This window comes from Salvelinus sp. IW2-2015, linkage group LG36 (genome assembly GCF_002910315.2).
Source record: "Salvelinus sp. IW2-2015 linkage group LG36, ASM291031v2, whole genome shotgun sequence".
Classification (NCBI taxonomy): domain Eukaryota; kingdom Metazoa; phylum Chordata; class Actinopteri; order Salmoniformes; family Salmonidae; genus Salvelinus; species Salvelinus sp. IW2-2015.
Window position 1 is genome coordinate 15,927,970 of NC_036875.1, and position 23,697 is coordinate 15,951,666.

At 42.6% G+C, this 23,697-nt stretch overlaps 1 pseudogene; it reads left to right on the top strand.

Moving 5' to 3' along the window:
- LOC111959232 (piggyBac transposable element-derived protein 4-like) overlaps positions 1–23,697 on the top strand; it is a 104,828-nt pseudogene that overhangs the window by 68,921 nt on the left and 12,210 nt on the right.

Sequence of the window (23,697 nt, forward strand, 5' to 3'; positions counted from 1 at the left end):
CCTTGTTCAGGGGCAGAACGACAGATTTTTACCTTGTCAGCTCGGGGATTCGATCTTGCAACCTTTCGKTTTTTGTAAGGGATTACAAAAAAATGGTTCCTGTAATCCGTTACGTTGCCAGCAAAAATATTGTAATCAGATTACAAATCATTTTGAAAAACTAGAAGATTACTTCAAGGATTACTTTTAAATTCAGAAAGGATGTTTGCGAAAATAAATCTTTGACACCACTTGAGCAAGTCTGACCACAATTTAGAGACCACTATAATGACACACCAAATGTGTTTGATCAATCGTGGGAAAAGAGCAGGAATAGGTTTTTGTAGGCTACAGTCCAAGCTATGTTTTCCAATGGTGCGACTCTTCCAATGGTGCAACTCATCCAAAGATTATCCAACTTGAATAAACACTTGGAGGTAAGGATGACAGCAGTGATGTAGTCTACGGTGATACGGATATCACTAGCAAGATGGTGCCGACAGAGATGGTCGCCTGGCTTCAGGTCCTTAGGAAACTATGCAGTCATTTTTTTACATTATTAGCCCAGAAAATCTCAAGTGTTAATACATACAGCTGGGAAGAACTATTGGAAATAAAAGCGACGTCAATTTAMCAACATTACGACCAGGAATGCGACTTTCCCGAAGCGGAGGCCGACCCAAAACAACGTTGTYGCCGCAGGAGAGGCAGACGGAGCGGCCTCCTGGTCAGACTTAGAAGGCAAGCACACCATCCACCGCTTCCGAGCATCTTACCCACCAATGTCCAATCTCTAGACAAGGTGAACAAAATTAGGGCACAAGTTGCCTTCCAGAGAGACATACAATTGTAACATTCTCTGTTTCACGGAAACATGGCTCACTCGGGATATGTTGTCAGAGTTGGTACAGCCAACCGGTTTCTTCATGCATCGCACCGACAGAAACTAGCATCCATCTGGTAAGAAGAAGGGCGGGGGTGTATTCCTTATGATTAACGACTTATGGTGTAATCATTTTTTATTTTTTATTTTTATTTCACCTTTATTTAACCAGGTAGGCTAGTTGAGATCAAGTTCTCATTTGCATCTGCGACCTGGCCAAGATAAAGCATAGCAGTGTGAACAGACAACACAGAGTTACACATGGAGTAAACAATAAACAAGTCAATAACATGGTAGAAAAAAAGAGAATCTATATACAATGTGTGCAAAAGGCATGAGGAGGTAGGCAATAAATCGAATAATTACAATTTAGCAGATTAACACTGGAGTGATAAATCATCAGATGATCATGTGCAAGTAGAGATACTGGTGTGCAAAAGAGCAGAAAAGTAAATAAATAAAAGCAGTATGGGGGGTGAGGTAGGTAAACTGGGTGGGCTATATACCGATGGACTACGTACAGCTGCAGCGATCGGTTAGCTGCTCAGATAGCAGATGTTTAAAGTTGTTGAGGGAGATAAAAGTCTCCAACTTCAGAGATTTTTGCAATTCGTTCCAGTCGCAGGCAGCAGAGAACTGGAAGGAAAGGCGGCCAAATGAGGTTTTGGCTTTAGGGATGATCAGTGAGATACACCTGCTGGAGCGCGTGCTACGGGTGAGTGTAGCCATCGTGACCAGTGAACTGAGATAAGGCGGCACTTTACCTAGCATAGCCTTGTAGATGACCTGGAGCCAGTGGGTCTGACGACGAACATGTAGCGAGGGCCAGCCGACTAGGGCATACAGGTCGCAGTGGTGGGTCGTATAAGGTGCTTTAGTGACAAAACGGATGGCACTGTGATAAACTGCATCCAGTTTGCTGAGTAGAGTATTGGAAGCTATTTTGTAGATGACATGAACGAATACAAACAGTGTAGCTATTCCCTCCGCAAGGCATTAAAATAAGCAAAGCGTCAGTATATAGACAAAGTAGAATCGCAATTCAACGGCTCAAACACGAGACATATGTGGCAGGGTCTACGGTCAATCACGGATTACAAAAAGATGACTAGCCCTGTCACAGACATCGACATCTTGCTCTCAAACAAATTAAACAACTTCTTTGCTCACTTTGAGGACAATACAGTGCCATTGACACGGCCCGCTACCAAAGCCTGTGTACTCTCCTTCTCCGTGGTAAAACATTTAAACGTGTTAACCCTCGCAAGGCTGCAGGCCCAGACGGCATCCCTAGCCACGTCCTCAGAGCAATCAATCCCTATCCCAGTCTGCTGTCTCCACATGCTTCAAGATGGCCACCATTGTTCCTGTTCCCAAGAAAGCTAAGGTAACTGAATTAAATGACTATCGCCCCGAGGCACTCACTTATGTCATCATGAAGTGCTTTGAGAGACTAGTCAAGGATCATATCACCTCCACCCTACCTGATACCCTAGACCCCCTCCAATTTGCTTACCTCCCAACAGGTCCACAGATGATGCAATCGCCATCACACTGCCCTATCCCATCTGGACAAGAGGAATACCTACAGTTKAATTCAGAAGTTTACATACACTTAGGTTGGAGACATTAAAACTTGTTTATCAAGCACTCCACAAATTTCTTGTCAACAAACTACAGTTTTTGCAAGACGGTTAGGACATCTACTTTGTGAATGACTGTAATTTTTCCAACAATTGTTTACAGACAGATTATTTCACGTATAATTCACTGTATCACAATTCCAGTGGGTCAGAAGTTCACATACACCATTTTAACTGTGCCTTTAAACAGCTTGGAAAATTCCCGAAAATTATGTCATAGCTTTAGAAGCTTCTGATAGGCTAATTGACATCATTTGAGTCAATTGGAGGTGTACCTGTGGATTTATTTCAAGGCCTACCTTCAAACTCAGTGCCTCTTTGCTTGACATCATGGGAAAATCAAAGAAATCCACCAAGACCTTCAGGCAATTTCCAAATGCCTGAAGGCACCACGTTCATCTGTACAAATAATAGTACGCAAGTATAAACACCATGGGACCACGCAGCCGTCATACCACTCAGTAAGGAGATGCGTTCTGTCTCCTAGAGATGAACGTACTTTGGTGCGAAAAGTGCAAATCAATCCCAGAACAACAGCAGAGGACCTTGTGAAGATGCTGGAGGACACAGGTACAAACATATCTATATCCACAGTAAAACGAGGCCTATATCGACATAACCTGAAAAGCCGCTCAGCAAGGAAGAAGCTACTGCTCCAAAACTGCCATAAAAAAGCCAGACTACGGTTTGCAACTGCACATGGGGACAAAAAACGTACTTTTTGGAGAAATGTCCTCTGGTCTGAAGAAACAAAAATAGAACTGTTTGGTCATAATGACCATCGTTATGTTTGGAGGAAAAAGGGGGAGGCTTGCAAGCCGAAGAACACCATCCCAACTGTGAAGCATGGGGGTGACAGCATCATGTTGTGGGGGTGCTTTGCTGCAGGAGGGACTGATGCACTTCACAAAATAGATGGCCTCATGAGGAAAGAAAATGATGTGGTTATATTGAAGCAACATCTCAAGACATCAGTCAGGAAGTTAATGCTTGGTCACAAATGGGTCTTCCAAATGGACAATGACCCCAAGCATACTTCCAAAGTTGTGGCAAAATGGCTTAAGGACAACAAAGTCAAGTTATTGGAGTGGCCATCACAAAGCCCTGACCTCAATCCTATAGAACATTTGTGGGCAGAACTGAAAAAGTGTGTGTGAGTAAGGAGGCCTACAAACCTGACTCAGTTACACCAGGAGGAATGGGCCAAAATTCACCCAACTTATTTTGGGAAGCTTGTGGAAGGCTACCCGAAACGTTTGACCCAAGTTAAACAATTTGAAGGCAATGCTACCAAATACTAGTTGAGTATGTAAACTTCTGACCTACTGGGAATGTGATGAAAGAATTCAAAGCTGAAATAAATCATTCTCTCTACTATTATTCTGACATTTCACATTCTTAAAATAAAGTGATGATCCTAACAGACAGGGAATTTTTACTAGGATTAAATTTCAGGAATTGTGAAAAACTGAGTTTAAATGCATTTGGCTCAGGTGTATGTAAACTTCCGACTTCAGCTGTATACGGTAGTCGGTATAATTTTGTTAGATTACTTGTTAGATATTACTGCACTGTCAGAACTAGAAGCGTAAGCATTTCGCTACACTTGCGTTAACATCTGTCTGGAAAAAGAGTATTCTGAGGTCATGAGGCCAATGTCAGATGGCTTAGCAAAGGCAAGGTTGTGGAACGCTTTTGTGCCATTCAGGAGTAAATCAAAGCTTTCTTATCAGAGCAAAAGAGTGACAAGTCATCTCAGTTTTCAGAGTTTTTTGAAGATGAGGAGAATATTTTTTGACAGACATTACATCACGCCTTAATAAACTGAATGTCAAGCTGCAGGGACGGAACAACACAGGGATATGATAACAGCAGTCCGGGCTTTCCAGAAGAAATTGGAGCTTTTCAAGATTGATCTCCAGGGAGAACTTGTCCACTTCCCCAATCTTCTGGTGCAAATGAGACAGATGTTCTCAACCATGTTGATTTCATCCAGAAGTTGGTGGATAACTTCAACGCTCGCTTTGATGACTTCACTGTTGGAAGAGAACTGCTGCTGCTCATCCAGCACCCCTTCTTGGTCACAAATGTGACAAAGTTGTCAGAAGAACCAAAATAGATCTTCAGATGRGTCGATGTTGCATCACTGCAAATGGAGTAGATTGAGCTGCAATAAAATGTGGCTTTGAAGGAGCATGCTGGTGATTGTGACCCCGTCACTTACTTGGGAAAAATGGTGCCTGCAGCTGATGTGGCTGTTTCTTGAGAACAGGGACTATACATCCTGACCATGTTTGGCTCCACATACAGCTGTGAATCAGCCTTCTCCACAATTTACTTTATTAAAAACAAATAACGCACCAGGCTCACCAATGAACACCTGCACCAGTGTCTCAGATTTTGTGTCAAAGTTCAAAGCATTGGCAAGAGACAGAAAGCGTAATTTCTCTCATTAATGCAGAGCAAGGCCCAGAGTGACTTATACATTAATATTGCATGGCCCACAGTGACGTTCTGTGCATTCAGATGATTATTTTTGTTCAACTCTCCTTTGTTCTCCAGAAAACATGCACTTTATTTTATTTGAAATAATAATATTCAAGGCCCATSGTTCACAGCGCACTTTTTGCATAGACAATAATGCACCCACTTTTGTTATTCAGCAGTGTTGATGCAATGTTGCACATGTTTACATTCGAAATAAGTTTTAATAATTTTTATGTACATTTTATGTAACAATATGTTTCCTAAGTCGTAGACAACTATGTTTGTTACTACGCTGTACCACAGAGCCGATAAAGGACGATATACATCCGGACCTTTGCCACCGAGGAAATATGTGTCACTGGACCTTCTCAAATAGTAGTTGAGTACCCCTGCTCTAGAGTCTGGTTATTGTGGAGCCTTTTCTCCTTTATCTGWCTGAAAGTGTTTGACTGTTTGTGTTTGATGAAGAGCCTCTCATTCCCTTAAAGGCAGCCAAATGTCTGTCTCTGCAAAAAGAGCTGCATAAAAAAATATTTGGTGCCTGTCTGCTTAAACTCAAGGAAAGGAGCTCTGATCATTCTGCAGAGAGAGCACTTCTGTTTGTATGGTTTGCACAAATCAGCCAAAAAGTTGGCCAAAAGACAAGCTGAGCACACGTTTGTACAAATTACAAATTACTCATCTTGGGGGGGGCGTAGCACTTGGTCGAAACGTTGAGCTTTGTTTGAGGCATTTGACTCGGTTTAAGAGGAGCTTGTTTGGACTGCTTTGATGCATCCTGGAACACCTGATGACAGGTCCATGTGAAAGGAAGGCAAGAAGAGTATTTTTCGCATTGCAGACCTCATTAAAGAAGGGCCGGCCTGGGGGCCCCAAGAAGCCACCTGGGTGTTGGTGCCTCTAGGCTAGGAGTGACAGAACCCATTGTTTGATGCTTTCTTGGGGTTTCAAAATCAAAATAGCTTAAAACCCTTTCCTACAGTCAAATGACCTAGTGGCCTCATGAGTGGTGTTAGTCCACCACATGCAGGCCTGTTTTGGCTATAGCAATGAGTCTACCAGTGTCTGGTTTTGGTCTATAGCTGAAGATGTTCTCCAACATGTTAACTGACACTGTTTCCTATTAAAGCAATAAGGCACAAGAACAYGCCGATTATCGTGTGAATAACTCCTGACTAAGGGCTGTTCTTAGGTTCACCAGAAGCCAATGGCTGGGTAAACAGCCCTTAGGAGGGTGTTATTCACGATAATTCCTGAGTTTGAGGGCATTATTAATTTTATAAAATGGAAACCAACATATTTTTAAAAACATTAATTACATGTTTTCATYGTTTTATTTCTTTAATTGAGTTCTATTTCATCGTTCCACCAAACAATATAGTCTGGGCAGAAGCCATTCGTTAGTTCTGAGAATCTGAACATGCTGGTTGTCCATTCTATTGGAATAGTTGTTATCCAAAGTTCTAAGCAAAAAAGTTTGCCATGGAAGCTAGCTACTTCTCCTTTGCTAGCTAGCCAACTTAATTAAGCTAACACACATTCACATCAAGTAGATGAAATGACAGCAAACTATGTGCATTTTAGATTGTTTTACCTTTGTTTCTATTGCAATTTCCTTGGATATACCCATTATAATGAGCTTGATAAACGTATTTGCCTGGCTCAGAGAATCTGTCCGTCTATACAAGTTCATTGTCTCTATGTCGCAAAAAAACTGCAACATTGTTGCACAGGTCGGAGATGAAGGCAGCAAGGTTTAGACAACCCCCAACTGTTGCAAACCAAATGCTAGTCTAGTAAGCATGGGGAAATAATGTCTAGACATTTTTTTCAGGCCAGATTAAGTGTATGAATTGCCTGGCTGGGCTGTGGGACAGTGGATTAGCATTGATAAATCAAATGGAACTTTTAACAGGCATTACCCGGGGATTGTGGTGAATAACTCCCTGCTATCAACCAATCAACATCCAGGATCCAAACAACCCATTTTATAATGCTGAATATAACTCGTGCTGCGCTCAATTGCCCCTGAGTCTGGATAAGAACAGTTTATCTTAATAGTACAACCAAGACAGGATTTAATGCCATGAGGTTTTGGTGTGTCTGAGTGTGCTCACACCTTAATATACAGCCATCAAGGGACTTACCACACAATTGCAATACTTTGTTCTCATACCAAAAGTCGATTCAGTATATTCTCTAGGTGATATAAGTCAACTTCCAAAATATATAGAACATAGCTTTCAATACAGTTACCAAGGTGACAGTTTATGCATCAATGGCTAGCATCTTCTGACCAATCAGATCAGCTCTGAAAAAGATCTGATCTGAAAAGATTGGTCAAAATATCAGAATTGGGTTGCCTGTGTAAATGCAGCCATGTACATAAGAATTGGTCAATATCATAAAAAATATAGGAAATGCAGGGTAATTTGATTAATACATTGGGAATCAAAGGGACATCTGTGATACAGCCTTACAATTATAATAGAAAATCCATAGTACCAGTAACTCTACTTTGTACATATGCTTATCTGAAATATATTTAGAATTATGAGCACAGCTCTTACGTGCACCAAAAGTGTTTGCCTGTTGAGAATACTTGCGAACTGAGTGCAAATCAGTTTTACATGTAGAATCACAAAAATGTCAGCGGTCAGACGTCAACAGCGCTTTAAACAATACCATAGAATATCATAAGATGACGCCGAAGAGGATGGCTGACCGTTTTACGTGCTCCTAACCAACTGTGCTATTTTGGTCGTTTTTTTGTAACTTATTTTTTTAAACGTATTTTGTACATAATGTTGCTGCTACCGTCTCTTATGACCAAAAATAACTTCTGGACATCAGAACAGCAATTACTCACCACAAACTAGAAAAAGTGTTTTCCTTTAATGAGTTCGACGAGAAGGATATACTGCTTTCCCGGGAACAGGCCCAAATCCCTGGGAAAGAGGGAAAGAGGACACAGATCGGGCGAGCGAGTAAACACCCACTGCCATTCGTTCTACTTGCTAACATGCAAACATTGGAAAATAAAATTGATGACCCACGATTACAATTATCCTACCAACGGGACATTAAAAACTGTAATAGCTTATGTTTCACCGAGTCGTGGCTGAACGACGACCACGGATAATATAGAGCTGGTGGGATTTTCCATACACCGGCAGAACAGAGAAGAAGCTGTTTCTAGCAAGACGAAGGGTGGAGGTGTGTGTCTTTGTCAATAACAGCTGGTGCGCAATGTCTAATATTAAACAAGTCTAGAGGTATTGCTCGCCTGAGCTAGAGTACCAATTGATAAGCTGTAGACCACACTATCTATCAAGAGAGTTCACATCTATATTATTCGTAGCCATCTATTTATCACCACAGACCGATGCTGGCACAATTACCGCACTCAACCAACTCTATAAGGCCATAAGCAAATAAGAAAATGCTCATCCAGAAGCGCCGTTCTTAGTGGCCGGGGAACTTAATGCTGGCAAACTTAAATCATTTTTACCAGCATGTAACATGTGCAACCAAAGGAAAAACAAGTCTAGACCACCTTTACTCCACACACAGAGATGCATAAAAAGCTCTCCCCTGCCCTCCATTTGGAAAATCTTACCATTATTTTATCCTCCTGATTCCTGCTTACAAGCAAAAACTAAAGCAGGAGGTACCAGTGACTCGCTCAATACGGAAATGGTCAAATAACGTGGATGCTACGCTACAGGACTGTTTTGCTAGCACAGACTGGAATATGTTCCGGGATTCATCCAATGGCATTGAGGATTATACCACCTCAGTCATCGGCTTCATTAATAAGTGCATCGACAACGTCGTCCCCACAGTGACTGTATGTACATATCCCAACCAGAAGCCATGGATTACAGGCAACATCCGCATTGAGCTAAAGGCTAGAGCTRCCKCTTTCAAGGAGCGGGGCATTAATCCAGATGCTTATAATAAATCCCGCTATGCTCTCAGACGAGCCATTAAACAAGCAAAGCTTCAATACAGGATTAAAACTTCTTCAGGATTGGTAGGTCCCCTGCGGGACGGTTGAGCTAACGTAGGCTAATGTGACTAGCATGAGGTTGTAAGTAACAATAACATTTCCAAGGACATAGACATATCTGATATTCTCAGAAAGCTTAACTTCTTGTTAAGATTGAATCCAACTACAATGGCTCTGATGTTCGTCGGATATGGCAGGGCTTGAAAACTATTACGGCCTACAAAGGGAAGCTRAACGCCTTTTATGCTCGCCTCGAGGCAAGCAACACTGAAGCATGCACGAGAGCACCAGCTGTTCTGGATGACTGTGATAACGCTCTCGGTAGCCAATGTGAGTAWGACCTTTAAACAGGTCAACATTCACAAAGCCGTGGGGCCAGAAGGATTACCAAGATGTGTACTCAGAGCATGCGCGTACCAATTGGCAATTGTCTTCACTGACATTTTCAACCTCTCCCTGACCGATTCTGTAATGTCTACATGTTTCAAGCAGACCACCATAGTCCCTGTACCCAAGGAAGTGAGGGTAACCTGCCTAAATGATTACCGCCCTGTAGCCCTCAYGTCAGGAGCCATGAAGTGCTTTGAAAAGCTGGTCATGGCTCACATCAACAGCATCCTCCCGGATACCCTAGACCCACTCTAATTCACATACCACCCCAATAGATCCACAGATGACCCAATCTCAATCGCACTCCACACTGCACTTTCCCACCTGAACAAAAGGAACACATATGTGAGAATGCTGTTCATTTACCACAGCTCAGCATTCAAAACCATAGTGCCCACGAAGCTCATCACTAAGCTAAGGACCCTGGGACTAAACGCCTCCCTCTGCAACTGGATCCTTGACTTCCTGACGGGCCTCCCCCAGATGGTAAGGGTAGGCAATAACACATCTGCCATGCTGATCCTCAACACTGGGGACCCTCAGGTGTGTGTACGTAGTCCCCTCCTGTACTCCCTGTCCACCCACGACTGCATGGCCAAACATGACTCCAACACCATCATTAAGTTTGCTGATGACACAACAGTGGTAGGCCTGATCACCGACAATGATGAGACAGCCTATWGGAAGGAGGTCAGAGAACTGGCAGTGTGGTGCCAGGACAACAACCTCTCCCTCAATTTGAGCAAGACAAAGGAGCTGATCGTGGACTACAGGAAAAGGCGGGCTGAACAGTCCCCCATTAACATCGACAGGGTGAAAAAAGTTCTACAGCTGCACCATTGAGAGCATTCTGACCGGTTGCATCACCGCCTGGTATGGCAACTGCTCTGCATCTCACCATAAGGCGCTACAGAGGGTAGTGTGTATGGCCCAGTACATCACTGGGGTCAAGCTTCCTGCTATCCAGGACCTACAGTAAATTTAACCTATACAGAAGACTTCCGAGCCCTGAAGCAAGCTTCCACAAAATTGGAACGGAAATGGTGCTCCACCAAATTGGAGGTCTTCCGACTAGCTTGGAAAGAAAGTTCCGTGCAATATCAAAGAGCCCTCACTACTGCTCAATCAGTCTATTTTTCCAACCTAACTGATGAGAATAAGAACAATACAAATGTTATTTTTGATACTGTCGCCAAGCTAACTAAAAAGAAGCATTGATCAGTAGAGGATAGCTTTCAATTCAGCAGTGAGAAATTCATGAACTTCTTAGATGAAAAGATCAYGGTCATTAGAGAGCAAATTACGGAAACTCAGTTGTTCTGAGTCTGCACAGAACTGCCAGGACCTAGGATCAATGGAGACACATACGTTTTGTAGTCCTCTATCTCTTTACACATTCACAAAAATAGTCATGGCCTTTAAATCTTCAAGCTGCAAACTGGATCCTATTCCAAATAAACTACCGAAATAGCTACTTCCTGTGCTATGTTGAACATAATAAACGGCTCCCTATCCTCCGGATGTCTACCAAACTCACGAAAAGTGGCAGTAATAAAGCCTCTCTTGAAAAAGCCAAACATTGACCCGGAAAATGTAAAAAACTATCAACCTATATCGAATCTCTCATTCCTCTCTCAAAAAAATTCATTTTTTTTAGAAAAGATACTGGGACTGCACTTGGCGTCAAACCGTCAATGGCGTCAAACCAAGGCTCTGCACCTGTCCTAGTGCTCCTAGACCTTAGTGCCGCTTTTGACACCATCGATCACTACATTATTTTGGAGAGATTGGAAATCCTAATTGGTCTACATGCACAAGTTCTTGCTTGGTTTAGATCTTATCTGTCGGAAAGATATCAGTTTGTTTCTGGATGGTTTGTCTTCTGACAAATCAATTGTAAGTTTCGATGTTCCACAAGTTTCCGTTTTAAGATCACTATTGTTTCACTATATATTCTACCTTTTGGTGATGTCATTCAAAAATACAATGTCAACTTTCACTGCTTTGCGGACGACACACAGCTGTACATTTCAATGAAAACATGGTGAAGCCCCAAAATTCCCTACCCTGGAAGCTTGTGTTTAAGACATCAGGAAGTGGATGGCGGCAAATGTTTAACTTTTAAACTCGGACAAAACAGAGATGCTAGTTCCAGGTCCCAAGAAACAAAGAGATATGCTATTTGATCTGACAATTAATCTTGATGGCTGAACAGTTGTCTCAAATAAAACTGAAGGAGCCTGATCTCTCTTTTGTCGAACATATCAAGAATATTTCAAGGGCAGCTTTTTTGAAAAATCTGAACGTTTTTGTCCAAAAATTATACAGAAATGCTAATCCATGCTTTTGTCACTTCCAGATTAGACTACTGCAATGCTCTACTCTTCGGCTACCCAGATAAAGCACTAAATACACTTCAGTTAGTGCTGAGTACAGCAGTTAGAATCTTGACTWGAACCAACAAATGTGATCATATTACTCCAGTGCTAGCCTCTCTACACTGGCTTCATGTTAAGGCTAGGGCTAATTTCAAGGTTTTACTGCTAACCTGCAATGCATTATATGAACTTCCTAGCTATCTCTCCGATTTGGTCCTGCCCTACATACCTACACGTATGCTATGGTCACAAGACGCAGGCCTCCTTATTGTCCCAAAAATTTCTAGGCAAACAGCTGGAGGCAGGACTTTCTTCTATAGTGCTCCATTTTTATGGAATGGTCTGCCTAACTATGTGAGAGACTCGGCCTCAATCTTTAAATCTTTACTGAATTCTCATCTCTTCTGTAGGTCCTATGATTGAGGACACTTGAAAGGCACTTGAATGACAAACCACCCTTGTTGTCTCTGCCTGGCTAGCTCTCCACTGGYATTTTCTGCCTATGACTCTATTATGGGTGCTCCTCCATGCCGCCCGTAGGAGAGGTGCGTCAKGTCGTGCTAGGTGTTTTTGCCCTATACTCAACTTGAGTGGGATGTCCAGTCTTGCGCCACCTAGGGCTTATGCGGTGGAGGAGATCTTCATTGGCTATACTCAAATCAAATCAAATTTTATTTGTCACATACACMTGGTTAGCAGATGTTAATGCGAGTGTAGCGAAATGCTTGTGCTTCTAGTTCCGACAATGCAGTAATAACCAACAAGTAATCTAACCTAACAATTCCACAACTACTACCTTATACACGCCAAGTGTAAGAGGGAAAGATATGTACATAAAGATATATGAATGAGTGATGGTACAGAACGGCATAGGCAAGATGCAGTAGATGGTATAGAGTACAGTATATACATATGAGATGAGTAATGTAGGGTATGTAAACATAAAGTGGCATAGTTTAAAGTGGCTAGTGATACATGTATTACATAAAGATGGCAAGATGCAGTAGATGATATCGAGTACAGTATATACATATACATATGAGATTAGTAATGTAGGGTATGTAAACATTATATTAAGTGGCATTGTTTAAAGTGGCTAGTGGTACATTTTTACATAATTTCCATCAATTCCCATTATTAAAGTGGCTGGAGTTGAGTCAGTATGTTGGCAGCGGCCGCTAAATGTTAGTGGTGGCTGTTTAACAGTCTGATGGCCTTAAATAGAAGCTGTTTTTCAGTCTCTCGGTCCCTGCTTTGATGCACCTGTACTGACCTCGCCTTCTGGATGATAGCGGGGTGAACAGGCAGTGGCTCGGGTGGTTGTTGTCCTTGATGATCTTTATGGCCTTCCTGTGACATCGGGTGTGTAGGTGTCCTGGAGGGCAGGTAGTTTGCCCCCGGTGATGCGTTGTGCAAACCTCACTACCCTCTGGAGAGCCTTACGGTTGTGGGCGGAGCAGTTGCCGTACCAGGCGGTGATACAGCCCGACAGGATGCTCTGGATTGTGCATCTGTAGAAGTTTGTGAGTCCTTTTGGTGACAAGCCGAATTTCTCAGCCTCCTGAGGTTGAAGAGGCGCTGCTGTGCCTTCTTCACAACGCTGTCTGTGTGGGTGGACCAATTCAGTTTGTCCGTGATGTGTACACCGAGGAACTTAAACCTTTCCACCTTCTCCACTACTGCCCCGTCGATGTGGATAGGGGGTGCTCCCTCTGCTGTTTCCTGAAGTCCACAATCATCTCCTTTGTTTTGTTGACGTTGAGTGTGAGGTTATTTTCCTGACACCACACTCCGAGGGCCCTCACCTCCTCCCTGTAGGCCGTCTCGTCGTTGTTGGTAATCAAGCCTACCACTGTAGTGTCATCCGCAAACTTGATGATTGAGTTGAGGCGTGCATGGCCACGCAGTCGTGGTGAACAGGGAGTACAGGAGAGGGCTCAGAACGCACCCTTGTGGGGCCCCAGTGTTGAGGATCAGCGGGGTGGAGATGTTGTTACCTACCCTCACCACCTGGGGGCGGCCCGTCAGGAAGTCCAGTACCCAGTTGCACAGGGCGGGGTCGAGACCCAGGGTCTCAAGCTTGATGACGAGTTTGGAGGGTACTATGGTGTTAAATGCTGAGCTGTAGTCGATGAACAGCATTCTCACATAGGTATTCCTCTCGTCGTTTAGCTCAGTTACCTTAGCTTTCTTGGGAACAGGAACAATGGTGGCCCTCTTGAAGCATGTGGGAACAGCAGACTGGGATAAGGATTGATTGAATATGTCCGTAAACACACCAGCCAGCTGGTCTGCGCATGCTCTGAGGACGCGGCTGGGAATGCCGTCTGGGCCTGCAGCCTTGCGAGAGATAACACGTTTAAATGTTTTACTCACCTCGGCTGCAGTGAAGGAGAGCCCGCAGGTTTTGGTAGCGGGCCGTGTCAGTGGCACTGTATTGTCCTCAAAGCGAGCAAAGAAGTTATTTAGTCTGTCTGGGAGCAAGACATCCTGGTCCGCGACGGGGCTGGTTTTATTTTTGTAATCCGTGATTGACTGTAGACCCTGCCACATACCTCTTGTTTCTGAGCTGTTGAATTGCGACTCTATTTTGTCTCTATACTGGGACTTAGCTTGTTTGATTGCCTTGCGGAGAGAATAGCTACACTGTTTGTATTCGGTCATGTTTCCGGTCACCTTGCCCTGGTTAAAAGCAGTGGTTCGCGCTTTCAGTTTCACGCGAATGCTGCCGTCAATCCACGGTTTCTGGTTTGGAATGTTTTAATCGTTGCTGTGGGTACGACATCGTCAATGCACTTTCTAATGAACTCGCTCACCGAATCAGCGTATTCGTCAATATTGTTGTTGGACGCAATACGGAACATATTCCAATCCGCGTGATCGAAGCAGTCTTGAAGTGTGGAATCAAATTGGTCGGACCAGCGTTGAACAGACCTGAGCGAGGGAGCTTGTTGTTTTAGTTTCTGTTTGTAGGCTGGAAGCAACAAAATGGAGTCGTGGTCAGCTTTTCGAAAGGAGGCGGGGGAGGGCCTTATATGCGTCGCGGAAGTTAGTATAACAATGATCCAAGGTTTTACCAGCCCTGGTAGCACAATCGATATGCTGATAGATTTAGGGAGTTTTGTTTTCAGATTAGCCTTGTAAAATCCCAGCTACGATGAATGCAGCCTCAGGGTGTGTGGTTTCCAGTTTACAAAGAGTCAGATAAAGTTCGTTCAGGGCCATCGATGTGTCTGCTTGGGGGGGAATATATACGGCTGTGATTATAATCGAAAAGAATTCCCTTGGTAGATAATGCGGTCGACATTTGATTGTGAGGAATTCTAGATCAGGTGAACAGAATGACTTGAGTTCCTGTATGTTTTATGATCACACCACGTCTCGTTAATCATAAGGCATACACCCCCGCCCTCTTTCTTACCAGAAAGATGTATGTTTCTGTCGGCGCGATGCGTGAAGAAACCAGCTGGCTGCACCGACTCCGTTAGCGTCTCTTGAGTTAGCCATGTTTCCGTGAAGCAGAGAACGTTACAATCTCTGATGTCTCTCTGGAATGTTACCCTTGCTCGGATTTCATCAACCTTATTGTCAAGAGACTGGACATTGGCGAGTAGTATGCTAGGGAGTGGAGCGCGATGTGCCCGTCTCCGAAGCCTGACCAGGAGACCGCTACGTTTGCCCCTTTTACGGCGTCGCATAGGGTCGCCGGCTGGGATCAGATCCATTGTATTGGTGGAAGGCAAAACACTGGATCCGTTTCGGGAAAGTCATATTCCTGGTTGTAACGATGGTGAGTTGACGTTGCTCTTATATTCAGTAGTTCCTCCCGACTGTATGTAATGAAACCTAAGATTACCTGGCACCAATGTAAGGAATAACACATAAAAAAAACAAATACTGCATATTTTCCAAGGAACGCGAAGCGAGGCGGCCATCTCGGTCGGCGCCGGAAGTAGAAACCTACCCTTGTCTCAGGGTAGGATGTTGGTGGTCTGTTTATATCCCTCCAGTGGTGTGGGGGCTGTGCTTTGGTCGTGCTGCCGCTCCAGTTTCAACTGTTCTGTCTGCGGCTATGGAACCCTGACCTGTTCACCGGACATGACCTTGTTCCGGACCGACTCTCCCCCCTCTCTACCGCACCTGCTGTTTCGGCCTCTGAATGTTCGGCTATTGAAAAGCCAACTGACATTTACTCCTGAGGTGCTGACCTGTTGCACCCTCTACAACCACTGTGATTATTATATCACCATAATTTGCAAATAAATTCATAAAAAATCCTACAATGTGATTTTCTGGAATTTTTTTTCTCATTGTGTCTGTCATAGTTGAAGTGTACCTATGATGAAAATTACAGGCCTCTCTCATCTTTTTAAGTGGGAGAACTTGCACAATTGGTGGCTGACTAAATACTTTTTTGCCCCACTGTACCTCTCCTTAATGCAACCGCTGTGTCAGATTTCAAAAACTTTACGGAAAAAGCAAACCATGCAATAATCTGAGACGGCGCTCAGAACAATAGTCAAATTAGCCGCCATGTTGGAGTCAACAGAAACCAGAAATTACATGATAAATATTCCTTTACCTTTGATGATCTTCATCAGAATGCACTCCCTGGAATCCCAAGGTCCACAATAAATGCTTGATTGTTCGATAATGTCCGTTATTTATGTCCAATTAGCTACTTTTGTTAGAGCGTTTGGTAAACAATTCCAAAGTCACGAAGCCGCGTTCACTAAAACTAACGAAATGTCCAAAAGTTCCGTAACAGTCAGTAGAAACATGTCAAACGATGTATTGAATCAATCTTTAGAATGTTGTCAACATATATCTTGATAACGTTTCAACCGAAGAATTACATTGACTTCAGATGAGCGATGGAACGGAGCTCCCTCATGTGAACGCGCATGGTCAAAGAATGGTCACCTCATGCCAGTGGTGACTAATTCTCCTCTCATTCGGCCCCACTTCACAGTAGTCATCAGACAAAGTTCTACAGACTGTTGACATCTAGTGGAAGCCGTAGGAAGTGAATACTCATTCATATCTCGCTGTGATTTCAATGGGATCTTGGTTGAAACTCGACCAGCCTCAGAATTTCCACTTCCTGTTTGGATTTTTTCTCMGKTTTTTTTCTGCCATATGAGTTCTGTTATACTCACAGACATAATTCAAACAGTTTTAGAAACCTATATATTTAGCAACTATGACTGAGGAGCAGGCTGTTTACTCTGGGCACCTCTGTGCACCTTTCATCCAAGCTACTCAATACTGCCCCTGCAGCCATAAGAAGTTAACAAACCTCCAAATGAGCTTCAATGTCATACAACACTCCTTCGGTGGCATTCAACTGCTCTTAAAACGCTAGTAAAACTAAATGCATGCTCTTCAACCGATTGCTGACCACACCCGCCCGCCCGACTAGCATCACTACTCTGGACGGTTCTGACTTAGAATATGTGGACAACTACAAATACCTAGGTGTCTGGCTAGACTGTAAACTCTCTTTCCAGACTCACATTAAACATCTCCAATCCAAAATGAAATCCAGATTTGGCTTCTATTTCGCAACAAAGCCTCCTTCACTCACGCTGCCAAACATACACTCATAAAACKAATTATCCTACCGATCCTCGACTTCAGCRATGTCATTTACAAAATACCCTCCAGCACTCTACTCAGCAAACTGGATGCAGTCACAGTGCCATCCGTTTTGTCACCAAAGCCCCATAATAGCACCCACCACTGCAACCTGTATGCTCTCTTCGGCTGGCCCTCGCTACATATTTGTAGCCAGACCCACTGGCTCCAGGTCATCTCTAAGTCTTTGTTAGGTAAAGCTCTGCCTTATCTCAGCTCACAGGTCACCATAACAACACCCACCCRTAGCACGCACTCCAGCAGGTATATCTCACTGGTCATCCCCAAAGCCAACACCGCCTTTGGCCGCCTTTCCTTTCAGTTCTCTGCTGCCAATGACTGGAACGAATTGCAAAARAATATATAAAAAAAATCTTCCTCACTAACTTTAAGCATCAGCTTTCTGAGCAGCTAACTGATCGTTGCAGCTGTACACAACCCATCTGTAAATAGCCCATCCACCTACCTTATCCCCATATTGTTTTTATTTACTTTTTTTGCTCTTTTGCACACCAGTATTTCTACTTGCACATCRTCAYCTGCACCTCTTTCACTCCAGTGTTAATTTGCTAAATTGTAATTACTTCGCTTTTATGGCCTATTTATTTCCTTACCTCCTTACGCCATTTGCACACACTGTATATAGACTTTTAAAATGTTTTATATTGTGTTATTGACTGTACGTTTGTTTATTCCATGTGTAACTCTGTGTTGTTGTCTGGGTCGCACTGCTTTGCTTTGTCTTGGCCAGGTCGCAGTTGTAAATGAGAACTTGTTCTCAACTGGCCTACCTGGTTAAATAAAGGTGAAATATATATTTTTTAAATAAATGGCCAAACAGTTCTATTTTTGTTTCATCAGACCAGAGGATATTTCTCCAAAAAGTATGATCTTTATCCCCATGTGCAGCTGCAAACCGAAGTCTGTAATTTTTATGTCGGTTTTGGAGCAGTGGCTTCTTMCTTGCAGAGCAGCCTTTCAGGTTATGTCGATATAGGACTCGTTTTACTGTGGATATAGATACTTTGGAACCTGTTTCCTCCAGCATCTTCACAAGGTCCTTTGCTATTGTTCTGGAATTGATTTGCACTTTTCGCACCAAAGGACATTTATCTCTAGGAGACAGAACGCGTCTCCTTCCTGAGTGGTATGATGGCTGTGTGGTTCCCATGGTGTTTATACTTGCGTACTATTGTTTGTACAGATGAACATGGTACCTTCAGGCATTTGGAAATTGCTCCCAAGGATGAACCAGACTTGTGGAGGTCACATTTTTTTCTGAGGTCTTGGCTGATTTCTTTTGTTTTTCCCATGATGTCAAGCAAAGAGGCACTGAGTTTGAAGGTAGGCCTTGAAATACATCCACAAGTACACCTCCAATTGACTCAAATGATGTCAAGTAGCCTATCAGAAGCTTCTAATACCATGACATAATTTTCTGGAAATCTTCAAGCTTTTTAAAGGCACAGTCAACTTAGTATATGTAAACTTCTGACCCACTGGAATTGTGATACAGTGAATTATAAGAGAAATAATCTGTCTGTAAACAATTGTTGGAAAATTACTTGTGTCATGTACAAAGTAGAGATGTTCTAACCGACTTGCCAAAACTATACTTTGTTAACAAGAAATGTATGGAGTGGTTGAAAAGAGAGTTTTAATGACTCCAATCTAAGTGTATGTAAACTTCCGACTTCAACTGTACTAACATTGGGCCATTTATCAAACATGACAGTGTCGTGAATCTCCTTTATTTTAGCAGTAAATCCTCTCAGAACAGAACTGTGGATCAGTTGTGATTGCTGGCTCCTAAACCTATATCCATACCGTCTTGCATTTAACCTAAGAATAGCTGAATTTAACCTAACCCCCTCTGGTATGTTAAACCAAGGCATTTTGTCCGACGCACAGCATTTCACCTAAATGACATTTTGCAGTGTTACATTTTATTCTACACAAGATAACTGTGCTTCTACTTTCAATTAATAACACACAAAATGGCATGAGGGAGTGTTGGCCCTAATAAATATGACCCAGACCTGGGCATTGTTGCTCAACATAAGCCTGTCTCAGTGGAGTCTCCGGTCTGTAAAAAAACCTAGGGGACTCATCATTCTTTTTTTCCTTCTCTCCAGCCGATCACTATCTCCATTACTGTCTTTAATCTCCCTCTGAGCTAAAGTGGCAGTTCTAAAAGCCACAGCACTGTCCCTGATCTCCCCGCAGGATTGCTTTACACTGTTTGACATTTCCCCCAGCCTTTTGAAATGCTCCACATGTCAGCTGGGCTGTGGGCTCCTATCTGTGCCCAGTGCTCACCGGCACACACCTCCACGCTCAAGAACAAGAGGCCATTCTCCTCTACAGCTGACCGTGAAGTAAATTCACAAGCTGTGCAAGAGCAATGCTTCTGATGATGAATTACAGCTAGTAATTTTTTTGGATTGGAGGGGTGGGTAGGTTGACATTTCATAACAGCAGAAAACAGAGCTTTTTTACTTGCTTCAGGTGTGTGATAGCCACATACAAATCCCCTTGTAGACCCGTGCCAACAACATCTATTAAAGTTGTACAGTATTATCAGGAAGTTCAATCTATGCTAAGACTTCTGTCACTCTATCTATGCCTAACTTTTTCAAGATTCACGTCAGAAGAGAGAATAAAGATAATTATGTTGGAGGACCTGTGATGGAGGCTATGCAAAGACTGCACTTCCTAAAGGTTGCTAACAAAACACTGAGGGATAAGTCTTGTTCCATTGGAGTTCTTGGCTCTTTACCAACAACTGGTTTTGGATTGAGCTCATTTCTCAATGGAGGCATAATCAGAAATATTCACGCACAACAAGGTATCACTCTTTCAAGTGACACCTGCATTTGAAGGAGTCTAGGGAAATATATACATTACCGTTCAAAAGTTTGGGGTCACTTAGAAATGTCCTTGTTTTTGATTTTCTGGTCCATTAAAATAACATAGAATAGATCAGAAATACAGTGTAGACATTTTTAATGTTGTAAATGACTATTGTAGCTGGAAACGGCAGATTTTTTTAATGGAATATCTACATAGTGTAGGCATACAGAGACCCATTATTAGCAACCATCACTCCTGTGTTCCAATGACACTTTGTGTTAGCTAATCCAAGATTATCGTTTTAAAAGGCTAMTTGATCATTAGAAAACCCTTTTGCAATTATGTTAGCATAGCTGCAAACTGTTGTCCTGATTAAAGAAGCAATATAACTGGCCTTCTTTAGACTAGTTTAGTATCTGGAGCATCAGCATTTGTGGGTTCGATTACAGGCTCAAAATGGCCAGAAACAAAGACTTTCTTCTGAAACTCGTCAGTCTATTCTTGTTCTGAGAAATGAAGGCTATTCCATGCGAGAAATTGCCAAGAAACTGAAGATCTCATACAACGCCGTGTTCTACTCCCTTCACAGAACAGCGCAAACTGGCTCTAACCAGAATAGAAGAGGAGTGGGAGGCCCCGGTGCACAACTGAGCAARCGGACATTAGAGTGTCTGTTTTGAGAAACGGACGCCTCACAAGTCCTCAACTGGCAGCTTCATTAAATAGTACAAAACACCAGTCTCAACGTCAACAGTGAAGAGGCGACTCCGGGATGCTGGCCTTCTAGRCAGAGTTGCAAAGAAAAAGCTATATCTCAGACTGGCCAAAAAAAAGAAAAGATTAAGATGGGCAAAAGAACACAGACACTGGACAGAGATATGGCTTTTTTATTGTTCTCTCAAGTTGGATGATGGAGATATCATCCAACTTGCGAGAACATTTTTCCWGCAGACAGAGGTACACTTTCCATATGTACAGTCGATGGCATGTCCACGTTATATATGGTCACAATACAGTTATGTCTGAGCCCTACTTTTGATTTTCATAGACACATGGAATAGCCTTCATTGCCTTTCTCCTCAGTGAACATGAGCCATTTTTTCCCACTGCAGCCATAAACACAGGCTCCCAGTTGCTGACATGAACTATGGCACCTTAGGTTAATAGAGCTGCCCATAACCACACACACACACACACACACACACACACACAGTCTTGTACAGCTAACCTTGTGGGCACACACAATTCAGTACCATTCAAAATCCTATTTTTCCTAAACCTAATCTGTGCTCTTACCCTAACCCCAAAACCTAACCCTAATCCTAGCTCCTAACCCTAAAACTAACCCTAGCTCCTAACCCTGACCCTTAATGTAATTCTAACCTTAACCCCCTAGAAATAGCATTTGACCTCGTGGGGACTAACAAGATAGTTGGTCAACTTTTTGTTCGTTTACTATTCTTGTGGGACTTCTGGTCCCCACAAGCATAGTTAAACACGTTAACACACAAAACACACACACACACACACACACACACACACACACACACACACACACACACACACACACACACACACACACACACACACACACACACACACACACACACACACCACACACACACACACACACACACACACACACACACACACACACACACACAGCGCCTGAAATGGAAGAGGTTTGTGGGTGCACAACCTATACGGGGGCCTCGAGTGTTGCACTGCAGGTTCTTTAAATACCTGGTCACACTTTTTCCATTGCAGTCATTACATTTCTTACCCCATAGACACATTTCTTACCCCATAGACATATTGGTCTATGTGCACGACTGTCAATGGTCTCTACCTCTCTCTCCCTCACTCGCTTTTCCACCCAAGCTCTATGCTACTTTGTAGAGTCTCACGCAAAGTGTAGAGATGAAGGCATGAGTGTGCAAGTTCACTAAACTTGACAGCTCTGCCAAGTAGTACTGGAGTTACATGTTTCATCTAATCTGACTATGGGAGCAAAGTGTAACACAAGCACTGTATCACTCTACTATAAGTAGAGAACTTTGAAGGAATGATATGGTTCGGTCTTTCCATTTAAATGGAAGGCATCTAAGTGTAATTTATACTGTATTGGTTCCTTGTTGGTTCTAAGACCAAGACTTGTGGTAGTAGTGTACAGTCATTGTAAGAAATTTGATCTTGATGGGACTGGTGTTGTGCCAATTTTAATTGTTGGTTTAAAACTACATCCGCAGAATGATCCAGGATAGATGACAGTGCAGTTTCATTGATGATGAAGGTTATGTGTTTAGAAGCACTTACCCTCTGTTTACTTTAAATCTGCATAAACAAATCACCACTTTCTAAAATATATTGTAAAATAAAAGTTACAAGAGCATTTTCGGTTGTGGAGTGCAGTGCCCATTGAGAAGTGGAGTATATGAAGTATATGATTTAGATAAGTGTTAACTATTGCAATGATGTCAACACTATACCTAAAATAAACTTGCTATAGCGAATGCTCTCCTTTTAACACAGTTGACAGCCTACCCATCACAAACAGAGCTTTAAAGTGTTTCAAAATGTCTCAGAGTTCACCCCAACTGTTAGAAGCTGACTGATACGGTCTGTTTTAGACAATGACTCCATTGCACAATCAATTATAGATAGGGAAGGTGGAAGGTGACCTCACTCTTGATGGATTTACCTTGTGTAAACTTGGTGTACACTAGATGTGCAGTGGAGAGGAGATGGAAGATAAGATGTTTTTTCTTGGCAGCCTGTTGCCTCACCCAAATCATTCCATCACAGCTGCTTAATTGAAGACATTATTTGAATATTTCATTAACTGCTGGTCTATTACCAGGAGGAATTGAGAATGAGTTTCTCCTACCTTGACGTCCTCTTTTATGAAATCAAATAGATTCCTGACCTATTAGGACAGAACATTGAAAATACTTTAGATACATTTAATCTAAAAAGCTGTTTTGACACCATATTGTAAACTTAAATCTAAGGTCAGGTATATTAGGATACTGTTCCCAGACACAGATTAAGTCTTGGTCTAAAAAGCAAGATAAATGGAGAATCTCCATAGAAAGTGCTTTTTTGTCTATGGCTGGACTTAATCTCTTTCCGGAAAACCTTCTCAAGCATTTCAAGAAAAAGTGATCCATTTAAAACCTCTACTACATACAGTATGTTTGTATTTCAAAAGTTCAGTTTGAGTAGTTGAAATAACCGGTCACATTTAAAGCATTTGTTTGCCAAGTAAATTGACAATCTTTTTCTCACCCTAGTTTAGCTTCAGTGTTTCCAGCATGAACATTTGGAAGGAAAGAGAAAGGAGCCGCCATTGATTATTTGTGATGTTAGAAGTGCAAAATGGCCGTCAGGGGAGCTGTGGTTCTCAGGCCAAATGAGACGTGACAAGATGTACTA